At 40.0% G+C, this 14666-nt stretch overlaps 1 protein-coding gene across 2 annotated transcripts in view; it reads right to left on the bottom strand.

The window, feature by feature from the left end:
- fhit (fragile histidine triad diadenosine triphosphatase) overlaps positions 1 to 14666 on the bottom strand; it is a 476955-nt gene that overhangs the window by 103136 nt on the left and 359153 nt on the right. The window lies entirely within an intron of this gene.

Genomic DNA, 14666 nt, shown 5'->3' with positions numbered 1-14666 from the left:
TGAATCAGGGGACCTAATGGACATGTCTTACAACCCACAATTGCTTAAGGTTAGCAAGCTGAAGGTAATAATTGATTCACTCAGTCAGCACAGTGTGACGTCTAGTGGAGTTCTATCAGTTTATATTATCATTGGTTACTAGAATTTACTGTTCCTTAAAATCGACATCGACATCAACGTAAAAAATGTCCCTATTGCTCAGGCTTGACCAATATCAAGGTCTTTTCTACCTGCAGCCGCTTCGCACATACACAATAATGACAAGGATAGAATGGTAAAAATGTTCAATTTGAGACAAAACATTGAATTAATGGCGCTTCTTCACTTTTGCTGGAGTTAACGGAGTGCTTTTCGACCGTAACCACGCCAACGTGAGGTGCAGACAGAAATGAAGGAGAGACGTGAACCCTGTGTTCTTCTGGACCTGCACTGAATACTAATGAAGAAACACATACACATTCGCACAGCACTGTAACCACAGTACCAGTCAGGCTATTGGAATATAAATGGCTCTGATGGGGGAAGATAGGCTCAATTTGAAATGGAAATGGATGACCGATCCCGATAAGCATCACCAATCAAGAAAGAAAGCTTCGAGTACAGCATCACTTACATACGCACGCACATACACAAAGAGAAGTCGCATATATTAAAATGACTTATAAACGTATAAAAGAAAGGTTTCAGGACTGCCACACTTCAGTCTTTCACTTTCATTTCCTAACCTTTCCATCTCCCTCTGCTCAAAATCAAAGCCTTCGAGTGAAACTCTTCATGGGGGTTGTGGGCACTGGAGTTTACTTCTAAATAAATCCAACCATCAAGTTAAAGTAGTGCAAGAAACACAGTCCTCTGAAGGCAGAAAGGTCAGGGAACATATTGCTTGGGAAGTTGCACAATCCGCAAGACACATCGAAGCAGCGTAGAGGAAAGTAATCAAGCCTTTGCGGCTATTTTGAGAGAAGCGCCAGGCTAACAGGTGCTAGCACTTAAGAAGTAAATGTCCAAGGGATGAAAAACATGCTGCAGCTGCCTCGCGGGTCATTGGATCGATAGCCATGTTCTGGTTCCTTCTCCCCGTAAAAAAGCACAAACCATTTCTTGGAATTCAGGTTTAGAACACTCAGACCAACACAAGGCAACAGAATGCTACTCCATGCTAGCATGAGCCAGACCAGCTCAATATACAAAGAATATTAAGTGGAACCAAAATCTCTTTAGAGAAGCCTTGTCAACCAGTCCAAAGCCAACACAACCATTTAGTCTAAGAGAAAGTAAAGAGCAGTTTGAGAGAAAGAACTTTGAAAAGTTATAGATACATTTTTTCACAATTGCTGCTGTTTGAACAAAACTCATATCTCATTTACGGCATTACGACTTATCCAGAGCGACTTACGATTTGATCATTTTTACATAGGTAGGCCAAGGCGGTGTTAGGAGTCTTGTCCAAGACTCTTATTTGTATAGTGTAGGGTGGTTGCCCAGGTGGGGACTGAACCCCAGTCTACAGTGTAGAAGGTAGAGGTGTTAACCACTACACTATCCCAACCACAATCTCCACAACTACCATCTCCACAATGATAACTTTACAGGGCAGTAAAAAAAAACATACTTTACGTTCAATATAAGTCAAAGGAACCAGACTTTTTACCAAGAATTTTGAGCTGTTTCTTTTGGTCCATTCATCATGAAATGACAAAGCCTGCTATCTCATAAAACATTTTTGTGTTTTTGACTTTTTGACATAATTTAAAAAGGCCAGTTGCCCTTTGTGATGTGTCAAGTGGCAACATTTCATGATAAACAGACCAACAGAAATGGCCCTAAGTTACTTGGAAAACATAACTTATTCATTTACTTCCATTAAAAGTTAAGAATACTTTTCCAGCAGCAAGAAGGGCGTGGGTTTGATTCCCTGGCCGGGTGACCAGGATCCTTTCTGTGTGGAGTTTGCACGTTCTCCTCGTGCCTTTGTGGGTTTCCTCTGGGTGTTCTGGTTTCTTCTCACAGCCCAAAGACTGTGAGGTAAACTGGAGACACTAAATTGCCCTTAGGTGTGAATGTGGGTGGCCTGTCCAGGATGTTTCCTGCCTTCCGCCCAATGTTGGCTCGGTTAGGCTCCATCACCCCTTGCGACCCAGGAAGATAAATCAGTTTAGATGATGAATGAATAAATGAATGAATGAATTAATTAAGTTAGAAGCTGTAAATCTGTATCCTTTTCACTTTTGGAAATGAGACTAGTTTTTGATAATCTGTTTCGGGGTGATATCATGGTGGTTGTACCTCCCATCATAAGATCAAACATTTCAAGTGTTTATTGAGGGAATTCATCAACTTTCCCCTGGCTTCTCTTATTTTCCTATTTCTTTGATTCTGTTATTACACATTTAGAGTCAGTAGAAGCCCATCCTTGAAAATACTGCCAGTAATCGATGAAACGACAAAGACATGCCAGATTAAACTGAAGAAGGCTGAAGTATTGATCTTACCAAAACATGCCAGAACATTGCTGCACATCACGGGCATATTACATCATCGCATTCATCACATGTACAAACCACCCCACCCCCCAGTGTGTGTATATTAATACATCACCAATGTCATAAATCCACAGGATAAAGTAGATACATCTAGTCAGCGAGATAAAAGAGACGCTTGAAGCGGCTACTTGGGAGTTCAATGAAAGCGTATCGTCACCTCGGATGACAGGAATAAAACATCGGGCCGTTGCTCTTGGAGGGAGATGATTACATGCCGGCGTTTCACGGCACAATGGACACGCCGGAGCCAGGCTCCTCCCTGGAGCCTGCGAGTGTGGCACAAATGATCAGTCTCCGCTGCTTTCATGTTCGGCCCGGCGGAAGGAAATCAGATATCATATTAACTGATGTCTTCCCTCCCCACTGCAGGCAGAGCAGTCGCCGGGGATGAAAAATTAGAACTCGGCTTCAAAAGAAGAGACAAGGCGAGAGAGCAGGAAGAGGAGGAGCGAGAGAGGAAGAGAGAGCGAGAGACAGCGTTGTTTGGTGTAGAACATTTGCTGTTTAATTGAAATGGCTCTGTAATTCCATCAGCGATCCACTTTGTTTTGTCTTCATCATAACATTCTCGTACGAGTAAGGCTCAATCAGCATTGTTAATCATGCTCTGCAAATGCACTCTGAGCTCTGTATTAACCTGCATGTAAACAGTCACTAAAGTAGCTTTTAATCTGAGAAATATCGCTATAGTTCGGCCTTTTCTATTACAGAGAAACTTGTTCGTGCCTTTACAAGCAGAGTTGATCACTGTGAAGATCTTCTTAAGCCGGGGTTACACTACAAGACTTTTACCCCAATTTTAGCCCTGGTTCTCAGTCTGGCCAAGTCGGCATTAGTTGGCTGTACAGATTTTTGGGTCAGCCAGACTGGACAGCTAGAGAGAGTCAAGAAGTGTGTGAGGAGCACAGACTCAGATTTTATGACCTCCCAATGGCGTTTCAGACCAGTTGGAGTTCACCAGGTGTTTGATTTTTTTCGACCCAACTCTGAACATAATCTAGCATAAACTGGTCAACTCAATTTGAACGAACTCCTGCTACAGTCAATGGAAACTGAAAGCGTAAACGTGTGGAGCGAAGCTATTTAATGAGCTGAGTTTAAGGCACGAGCACCATTGAGTTTATGGACATTTAAAACTCTAAAAAAAACTCTAAAAACACACTGATCACTTAAACATCTTTATCTGCTGCTTCTTTACTGTATCAGTGCAAATGACAGAGAAAACAGCAGCAGTGAGCCGCTCCACGTTTGTTCATTTGCGTCTCCTAATAATGGGAGAACGCGAGAGTTAGCACAAGGTCACACAAGATCAGGGAGCTCCGTTCAGTTCAGCAACCGCTTAAAAGTTGTGTAGTGTGTGATCCCAAATTGTTTAGAGTGTGATCTCCAATATTTCAGTCACTCAAAAAACTGCCATATACTGTGAGATGCCCAGTCTTTTTATAATCTTTTAAGACCTTAAAAGTTGTGTAGTGTATCCAAGGCTTTACTGGGCTTCGTACGAAAATGAATCATCCTCTACAACTCATAACAAAGACAAAACAGAGAGATCAAATCACTCCAATTCTGAAAGAGCTGCATTGGCTGCCTGCATCCTTTAGGACAGACTTTAAAATTCTGCTACTAGTTTTTAAGGCTCTAAATAACCCTACAGCATCTGCAAACATCACAGAATGTCTGTGTATGTTCCAGAACGTGATCTTAGATCCGCAGATACTGGCCTTCTGCAAATACCTTCCACAAAATACAGAGCACATGGAGAGAATCTTTCAGTTATTGCACTTCTAAACTGTGGAGCTCAATTCCACGTTCTATAAGAGAGTCAGGCTCAGTGCTTACTTTTAAAAAACATTTGAAAATGTATCTCGTTAACTTGGCGTTTAATTAAACCTCTATGTCTCTTGGGTATGTAAGAGTATGTAATTTTAATTTATCTGTGTCATTGTCTTATATGATTTTAAACTAATACTTAGTTTCTTTTACACTCCTGGGCAAAAAAATGGGCCAAGCCCAAAGTGGAAAAAATCAATCTTTTAATGGTTGAAACAACAAATCATTAAAAAAAATAGATAAAGTAATTTAACATGGGTTAGCTTTTCCCTTTGATTTCTTTAAATGTTGAAGTCTTGTGGGTAATTTTGCAAACAGTCTTTTACAGAAAGAAGAGTCATTATTGGTCCAATCAGCTTTGCCGGCTTCAAAAAGTTGAAAAACACTGCTAATCCAGCTGCAGAGCCAAATGTGGACCACAGATTGATTTTGATTGGCCTCCAGCTTCTGTTTTATGGGGTATTATAAGAGGCCTGCCAGCCATTATGTTGCATTTCTTGCTTTCACCTGATGGTGGCAGGTGACAAGACCTGCAGCTTCATTTAGTAAACGACATTCAGTCAAGACTACAGATATAAAGCCCAAACTAAACACTGAAAATTGCAGATTTTGGTTGAACAAAAACATGGCTGCACTGCGTTCATTCGATAGGTACCAAAACCAAAAAGTCAAGTTTGTCAAGTTTGTCTCACAAATTATATTTTTCGACAAGCAAACACTTCAATAGGAAAATGATTAATACATTAGACATGTCGTATTATTACTCTTAAACAGTTTAATTATTTATTATAAGCACTTATCGATCCAACTTGCTTTGAATGAACAGTCTAGCAATAAAAGAAGACTCGTGCATCTTTTATAGAGAGATAGGAAACACAGTAGCTCACAGTAAGCTCAGATTCTATGCACTTCCTTTTTGAAATCTTAATATTTTGAATCATTTGTCAATCGGCCCTCAGGTATTTTAACACAGTACAACACAGTAACAAGGTTTCCCTGCTCTATAGGATTTAAATCTAGAATCCAGATCAAAACCATCAGTAAACCTCTTTATTTTGGACTTGGTCCATATTTTTTGAGAGTGTTACTGTTAAGCTTTATAACCTGTCTATAAAGCCCAGAATCAATAAATTCAAGATTCAAGATTCGCACAACTGCTCATGAACGTTGGAACGTAAGGTGGAAAATTAACCATCGGAATAGAAAAAAACAGGAACAGCTCATTGGTTGTCACTTTGTTTGAATATAGGTGGATCAAGTAATTCCTCTACAGACTACTTTGAGCCGCCGCATGACAGCAACAGAGTCCTTCAGTCAAGATCACAGCAAGAAGAAAGACTCCTCCAAATCCAAAGCTTTCAGTGGAGTGAGATCACAAACCAGCGCTGCCTGAGCCTTTTATAGTCAGCTTTGTTGGAATGACAACAAAGAGCGAGGGGAAAGTCAATAACATGGGAACATGTCTTGAAAAGTCTTGCGGCCAAGCAAGCAAAACTGGCAACACATTTAGCTGGACAATGCCAGAGACTGACCCATCCAAGCTCCGCTCACAATTGCATTCTGTTGCTAGGTTGGAGAAGCTAAGAGAAATTATGGAGCTGCTTATAAAAGCTGTAGAACTTCTAGTGGCTACATAATGCTGTTGTTCACCAGAGGTGGTGAATACTAAAAGCACCTTCCCAAAAAACAACTTGAGTAGAAGTTCAAATCAGGTCAAAAAACTACACTCTTAAAAAAGATGGTTCTTCAAGGGTTTAGTAGTAAAAATAACAGTTCCATACAGAACTCAAAGAACCCTTTGCATGATTAAAGGCTTCTTTGCATGGTATAATGGTTCTTCAGATTGATGGAGAATGTGTTGTACACTGTTAAAAAAAGATGGTGCTACAATGGTTCTTTCCTAATTGCTCTATACGGAACCATGAACAGTCAAGGAACCCTTTGTTTGATTAAAGCATTCTCCAGATTGATGGAAAAATGTGCTACAGATGGTTCTATACAGAACTTTATTGTAGTGATCTATATAGCACCTCTATAAAGCAGCTGTTACAAGCTTCAAAAAGGTTCTAAGTAGGACCATCTGCAGCACATTTTCCATCAATTTAAGGAACATTTTCACGATTGCAAAGAACCCTTCAATCATGCTTGAAAGGGCATGAAAGGGTTCTTTGAGTGTTCATGGTTCAATATAGAACCATTTTCTTGACTAAAGCACTACTGAAGCACCACTTTTTTAAAGAGTGTATGTGGTTCTATAGAGAACCTTTTTTAAAGGTTTCTAAATATCAAAAAACATTTCTGCTATTGTTATGTGGTCAGGCTTGTAACAATAGAAGCAGCTATATTGAAACATTTTCAAAAAAATGTTCTATGTAGAACCATCTAAATACATTCTTCATCAATCCGGTGAACCATTTCACCATGTAAAGAATAATTTAAGCATGAAATAGTGCTACAAAGAAGTCAAGGTTCTAAAGAAACCTTGAAGAACCATCTTGTTTAAGAGTATACTTAACTGCTAACTTATAGAAATGCAGTGGAACTTCTTAGAACCTCCAGCCTCTGTCAGCATTAGAACTTTGTTTGCTACGCTCTTTTTAACTTTTGCTATTTTTGTTAGCATTCAGAAAAGTGTGTGCAACCTTACAGCTATGAAAAATACTTGGCTTGGACAGACGGAACCCTCAGGACCTTCTAAGTTGTAAGTTCACTTCTTGCTGAATACAATGATCCTGCTTGTTATATTAAAGCTATGGAAGTATTGTAGTAATAGTGTTACATTTTGGTTGTAAATAAATGGGTTAAATTCTTGAAATGACAAATGGAAAATGATCAAATCAGGATTTTTTTTTGTGTGGTATCTAAGTAGATAAAGTCAAGCAAGCTCTTCCATTGGTTAGGCCTTCAGGAGCTGAAGCTGAATACGTAAAGCAACAGATTAACTACTAACATTATTAGGAACTGACAATGGAGTCAACTATTCATGATCTGATTCACAAAGGGCGGGACCAGTTTTGAGAGATAAATCATCACGTTGGGCCTTCTAGATGTCCTAGACACATCATTGACTGTATGAGCAGTAGCCTAAGCGATGCGTTGAAGTCAGTTGTTGCAAATGGAAAACATGCAACACACAAGGTAAAATGTATGTTAATACATCCATTACAACCTCCAAATAAAACATGGAATGTTTTTTACAAGCCTTTAAGCTCAGCGTTTAATCTAGAATGGTCAAAAAACGTTTATGTGAATTGGCATTGGTTTAGCACTAACATACTACTAGAATCCCATAGAGGTGCAGAAATTAGATTGACCACTGAAGTGTGTTTACCTCATTTTCTAAACGGAACACCTTGATCTAACAATCATAGCTCATCATTAGGCACGGACAGCTGACTAAACACATACAGAGAAAGCTCATTAGTAGCAAAGCATTTAAACAGTCTTTCTGAGATTTGCATGTTGCACTGTAGACTCAACAACCAAATGACTGTATTCTTGGACTTATGATGGTACCAGACTGGCATCATTTACACCCATCCAATCCCACAACCCCATCCCCCTATACCCTTAGTAGAAGCTACAGCATGTTTCTAATTCAATCCATCAATTCAATACACAGAACTGCATAACTACCCCAGCAGATGGACATTACTGTCCACTCCCGTCACTCAAACTTACTTTTTTTTTCCTCCCCCTGCTGCTGCAGTTGGACGGAACCAATCGTATTCCACTCCATTTGATCTCAAAATTAGATTGAGTCATTTCCAGGCGCCACTGTGAAACTCATGACAGCTGAAATCGAGACTAATAGCGTCGTAACTCCCTAAAACTGCGCAATAATAACTCATTTGAATATCTGAATATGCAGATGAACCGACTTCGGACACTATTTCGCAGAGCACAATGATAACCGACGTTTTCAGAATGAAAGATGAGTCTTATTTGACGTAATTTCCTCATCCAAGTATGCTTTTCCATTTAAAACCATTCTATATGTTGTTCTCTGAGTGACCACAAACCTGCTCCCACACCTACACGTTGAGATGGAGACCGGTGCTAGCAACAGATAAACACTGCTCTGATCCTATTATTATCTGTCATAACAGTCATTTGACCGCTTACATCTAATTTTCTCTTTTGCTCTCTGGGCTCAAGATCCATGTAATAAGAACCCAGGCTGGAGATTGCCTTTACATTGCAAATGCAATCACGCTTGTGTGGAAAAACATCTGGCCTCGAACCTTATCATTTTCCGCCTTGATGCTGACATTGTCTCTGGCCTTTTTTTTTTTTTTTGCAGTACAGCCCCCCTCCCCCTACTTTACATTATGCAGTGGAAAAATTGAAGAGCTGGATTAGGTGCATAGAGGAAATAAATAAATAAACAAACAACTACGTCAATAAGTAAACAAAGCAAGAACGAAGGAAACACAATTGGACCACAAATCCCTTGATTAGGCCTCAAAAGCACACCCATAAGCAATCCTGCCAGAATAGAAATGAAAACTGCCACCAAGAGAGCCATATTTAATATAACGATTAGCGCTCAGCGGAGGGAGTGCGACCTCTCTAATAGCGTAGGATTGAGAGCGCTGGCTGCATTTATGTGCACATGGGCACAGGCCAGAATGTCAGTACGTTAGCTGACATCACACAGGCACTCAGCTGTGGATAACTGTCCTAGAGATCCGTCAAACTATATCACCTCAGCTGACGAGAAGGTCCTTGAAATCAAACCATGTCCACCAGGTGACAGTTTGGGCTGCTCCATTTATGACTACAGTCGTGGTTTCCAAATTGTGAGCCCCCTGGTGGCACACTACACTCTTAGAAATAAAGATGGCAACAAGAGTTCCTTGGAGTGATGAATTAGGCCTATAGCAAGTCATCTGGAACCTCCAGACTGTGCAGATTTTTGCTCCAACCTCAAAAATCTCACAACATAAACATGTGGACTGGTTGGAAGTCACTGAGGACTGGTTTGAGAGATGTTGTCCTAAAGAACTTTTTAATAAATGATTCTTTAACCCTCACTTTGGGTAATTTGGGGTAATTGTTTGCATGTTCTCCCCGTGTTGTTTTTACATCTTACTATGCCACAAACATAAAATGGATACTTTTAAGATCACATTTGACCCGACAGCTGATTTGGTCGGACTCTGAATATGAGACTACACTAAATACCCAAACTGTCATCACCACTGAGCAGCTTTTCAGTCGGCAGCTGTGACAGAAAAACAGCTAAACAACCCGGAATCAGCCCGAACACCATTCACCAAAAAAAATCCGCTGAAAAATGCTTTACAGACTGGCTGCAACAAAACAACATTAATACTGATCTAGCAAAAATTCCTCCCCTCTCGTGCTCTACTGCTTAAACATTCTGACAAATTTATCATTTTTGGTCAGTAATATATGGTCACTGTCCAACCTGTGTGTACGTAAAGCTAGACGCTAGCTAGCCCTATTCTCGTTTCATGTTATCAGGATGTGATTATGTATCAGTCACTTAAAATAAGATGTTACTGTTTGACAATGTTACTAGAGGCTCGTTTGCATAGCTGGTCATATTTGCATGGCACCCACTGAAGCTCTGTTATAACTGCATGTGAATACAGTTGCAAAATTTACTTGTAGAAAAATAAAATGTAAAAAACAAAAAGATTCTGCACACTTCAAACGGTTCTTCACTGCAGTTCTCAAACCAGTTCTCAGGGACCCTTAGATGGACATCCACATCTCTATGTGTTACCAGTTGGTTAAAAACCTGGACCATATGCAAGGCCCAGAGGACCAGTATGAGAACCACTGCACTTAAACAGCGATCCACCGAAAGGCTTCTTAGTGAACCAAATGCGATTCTTCTGTAGTACCACTTCAGTTAATCCATAGGCATCCTTTTTTTAAGCGTGCACGACCTCATGTTGGCGATTGAGATGATGACAGAAGTTTGAGAACCGCTCGCCTAGGCCTGTCATGTGGGATGTTTTTTTTTATGTGTCTTTCAGTGAGGAAGAAAAGCAGAAGGATGAAAAACGGAGAGTGAAGGTGAGAGGCAGGCCTTTCCACCCTCTGAAAACAGCTGAAGTTTTGACACTTAATATAGCTATTTTGGATGCTCAAAGTCGATGCCTCTGGACACAAGCTGTGCGATGTGCACCGTTAGCCCAGGACAAACCCAGCGGGCGAGAAATGAATCCAACTGACTTTAACTTCCCCCACACATCAACCCCCCCCAACCAAATATACACACACTTCAAGGATAGAACTGTCCAAACAAAGGGCCTGTCTGGCTGATTGGAGGTGAGTAATAAAAGGCCATGGAAAAATGTTTAGCCTTCATGAGTGCGGACACCACACCGCAGACAAAAGGCTTTGTTTTTGGGAGGCATCTTCTCACAAGTGTCGAAGGTGAGAGAGAAAGAGAGACAGAGAAAAAGCAGGAAGGAAGGAAGGAAGGAAAGAAGGTGAAAATGAAGTATAAAAATAAGAATGTAAGTATGAGAAAACAGCAATAGTATTCCAGTATTCCAGGCTAAAGGAGTTCCAGTGTATTATGTGTTCTAACTTGCATAAGATTTAACAACAACAACAACAACAATAATAATAATAATAATAATCATTATCATTATCATTATCATCATAAAAATAATGAATGTAGAGTGATTTCGCAGCTTAAGCAATTTCATTGTGTTGCTAGGTTGTTGTTAGGTGGCTGCTATGGTGTCCAAAGTGGTTGCTAGGTAATTGCTATGGATTTTAGGGTGTTTATAAGTTGTAGGGCAGTGCTTCAGGTCTTCAGAGTCCCCCTGACTGTCCACACTTTTCCATTATCCCAATATGTTGGGAGTTAGGTTGCAGCAATAATGTGGACCATCTAGAGGGCCCTGAGAAACACTCTTATAGCTATGTGGCTGCTGTTGTATCTCTGCTGGTTACTAAGGTGTTGTTGGGTGGTTGCTTATTTCAGAGCCATAGCTTTGAGTTGTTTTCTAATAGTGGACGGATGGGCAGAAGCATGTCAAGGTCCACTCTTGCTTCAGAACTGACAAAAATCCACTGGTGTTTCCGTCCATCCTTCCACTGTGAGAAGACAACTCAACACTATGGGCCTTATGGATGTGTAGCTGTCAAGAAGTCGTTACTGAGAAAAAGAAACAGACAAAAAAGAAGAACATGATATATAATGACCACCTCAGAGTCCAGACCTCAACACCATTAAATGTGTGGGAATAATGGATCAGGAGAAGCCTGAACTTTGGAGGTGTGGCAAAATATCCCTGCAGATTTCTTTGAGAAAGTGAAAGCAAGCCTCCTGAAAAAGAATAGAAGCTGTAATAAAGGCAAAGAGTGGACACACTAAATACTGAAAAACATCATATTACACTCAATTGTTGAAGCTCTGGCTAAATAAGTTTTTACTTTTTTCCTGATCCTAAAATGACTGAGAGTTAAGTAAATGAAAGGTGGTCTCTGACTTTTGCACAGCACTGTATTTCATCTAATAATGTGCCATTAATTAAAAAAAAACCCTGGATATTAATATTCTCGCTTTGTTACACACACACACACACACACACACACACACACACACACACACACACACACCCTCACACGCAAACAGTAATTACAACAATTAGGCTTAAAGAACTGTAATTACATTGTGAAGCATGGAGTGGGTGGGTGTACTGAAGTGTATGTGTATGTGTACCAAGGGGAACGGGGGCTGGTAGGCGAGGTTGGAGTGGGCGGGAGTCACTCTTGAAGGGATAAAGGAGGTTTGCGATGATTGCGAAAGGATTTCATTTCGCGAGTGCCATTGCAGCATTATTAGGACTTGGGATGATCTCAGATCCAGCTCAACAGGTGTCTATAGATTAGTAGGGATCAAAAATAAATAAATATATGAATAAATTTTTTTTTTAAAATCCCACTGCCACTATAAATTTGGTAAGGTCGGGTAATAATACAGAGAGAAGGAGAGGAGGTTTAAATAACATAAGATGACCAATCAGGCCCTAAATTGAAAGTAAAGAAAAAAAGAGTAGTCCAACTACCAAATGCGTCACATTAGAAAACAAGCAAGCAAAAGTAGCTCTAATTAAAAGTAATTCCTATTCTGACATCTAATAAAGCAGCACACATATGACATAATGGTTTATTAAACAACACTGTGCACCATGCTAATGTGGCCAATGTAAAGACATGTGGTAAACCATGACTACCACAGCTAAGCCTTTGCTTTGGGCCATAAATGTTAAAACTGCGCCAAAAATACAAGTAGAAAAAACAGTACCTCTATGGGATGTGATGAACATTGCTGTTCCAGATTAAACACAGATTTTTGACGCTTGGAAAAACATTCTATATGTAGCAGGTTTATGTTGAGTCTTTCCATGAAGACTGGTCACATTGAGCTGCCGCTATTTCCTCTTTCTAATAATTTACTGAGACCTGGTTAGACTTCTCCTGACTTATCTAGGACTAAATCAAATTGGGTTATTCCTGTATGTCCTTGTCCTTATTATGTTAGTATTTAATCTATGTAAGAGCTTCAGTTCAGCTCCTGAAGGCCTAATCAATAGGAATGCTAGTCTGGCTGTATCACATATTCAGCAGTTCAGTTATTCAACAGCTGTTCTTTGAAGGATCTTGAAGCTAGGAGGTGAGATATCTTTGCCTGTGTGCACGCCACTTGGTTCCCTGCATATGTGTTGTTACTGTAGCCCCAATTTGAAAAATGCTTCTCTCAGGACAGGCAGAAGTCTAGGTAGCAGAACATCACAGCATTTATAGCCAGCTAAGATGGTATTTGTATGTAAAATTTCAATTTAAAAAGATGACTGGGAGTGTCAAGTGCCTCCATAGCATAGCACCAGACAGAAGCTACAAAACTGTCCTCACTATAGTTTAGGAAAAAAGCTCTACGCCATCGGAATGCACACATCAATTATGAAGAACTGCCAAACAGAAACTTGCCACTTAAATCTTCATCAATCAGGATTCATTTTACCCTGAGTGATTACAGCTGAACTCTGATCTAATCCAGTAAGATTCTGCAATGTTAATGTAATAACAGAACATTGTTATACACAATGGGACCATTTTTGGCATTATGAAGACAAGACTAACTGCTAAAATGTAGTTTTTCTTGTCACAGTTCCTTTTTATTCACGGGTTCAAAACAGGACTACTGTACTCTGCGACATTCTTGATGAGGCTCTAATTCAAAGTAGAAGGAAAATGAAATATCCTGAAACATAATGCATCTTGTTGGGTGGTACTTGTTAAGCTGAATGAGCCCACTAGTCCTGTGCTATAGCTTTAACTGGCAGTTAATTTTAATAATTTTTTTTTTTTTAATTCCAGGTTATGACATTTTAATCTGGGCTATCTAGGCTAATTTGGGGATACACTACACATACATTACCCCATATAAATCGGCAAGTCAAAACCCTTACAAACCACATTACTGAACCTCCTCTAGTAAAACTAGAGAGGAAACCCACATGTCTATCTGTTATGTCTAAATTCGAGGGGATAAAAAAAAAGAGAAAGACACACAAAGAAATCCCAAATGTCCTAATACACATGCTCCATTTGCAGTGTCACTGCTGTGCCAATGAAAACACTGGGTGTGATTGAAGACACAGCATCCTACAATTCAAGGTTGATTTTCCGAGATTCCCTGACCCATAACTCCGCTCATCAGCACTCTACACACCCTGCTGCCCCCTCAGGTTAATGGCAGTGCAGTCACACACATACACACCCAAAGCGCTTCACATGTGGCCCTCTGTCTTACTTTCAGAATGACAGACGGTTCCAGCTTGGCCTACAGAATCATCCTTCACACATGATTAGCAAGGCAAATAGGCAGGAAGGTGAACATATTGCATGAAGAAGGTCCTAGACATAACATCTGGAGTAAGACCTTCCGCGATGAAAGGGAACGGTTTAAAAGGATCCGTTCTACTACAAAAGTTAGTGCAGTGAAAAGTGGATGCAAAGCAGTGGCTCAGTGTTTTAACAGTAAAAATTCTACATGCAAAATTCCATTAATGTCTCTGGAAGTCAGTGTAATCAAATGTTTTGCATTGCAGACTTCCGTAGCGAAAACGTGTCCGAAACTTCAAACAAAGGTCAACTTTGCTGAGCTTTGACACATAAATTTGCATTGCCGACCAAATGAAGTGCATTGGCATTTGGCAGGCCTTTGTATAGCAGCACTGAAGATGCATATGATAATATGACATGACATCTTATATATAATTATTCCTGAACCAACTA

The sequence above is a fragment of the Pygocentrus nattereri genome, chromosome 21 (genome assembly GCF_015220715.1).
Source record: "Pygocentrus nattereri isolate fPygNat1 chromosome 21, fPygNat1.pri, whole genome shotgun sequence".
Classification (NCBI taxonomy): Eukaryota; Metazoa; Chordata; class Actinopteri; order Characiformes; family Serrasalmidae; genus Pygocentrus; species Pygocentrus nattereri.
The sequence above is the reverse complement of the archived record's forward strand: the minus strand, read 5'-3'. Positions and strand labels throughout refer to the sequence as shown.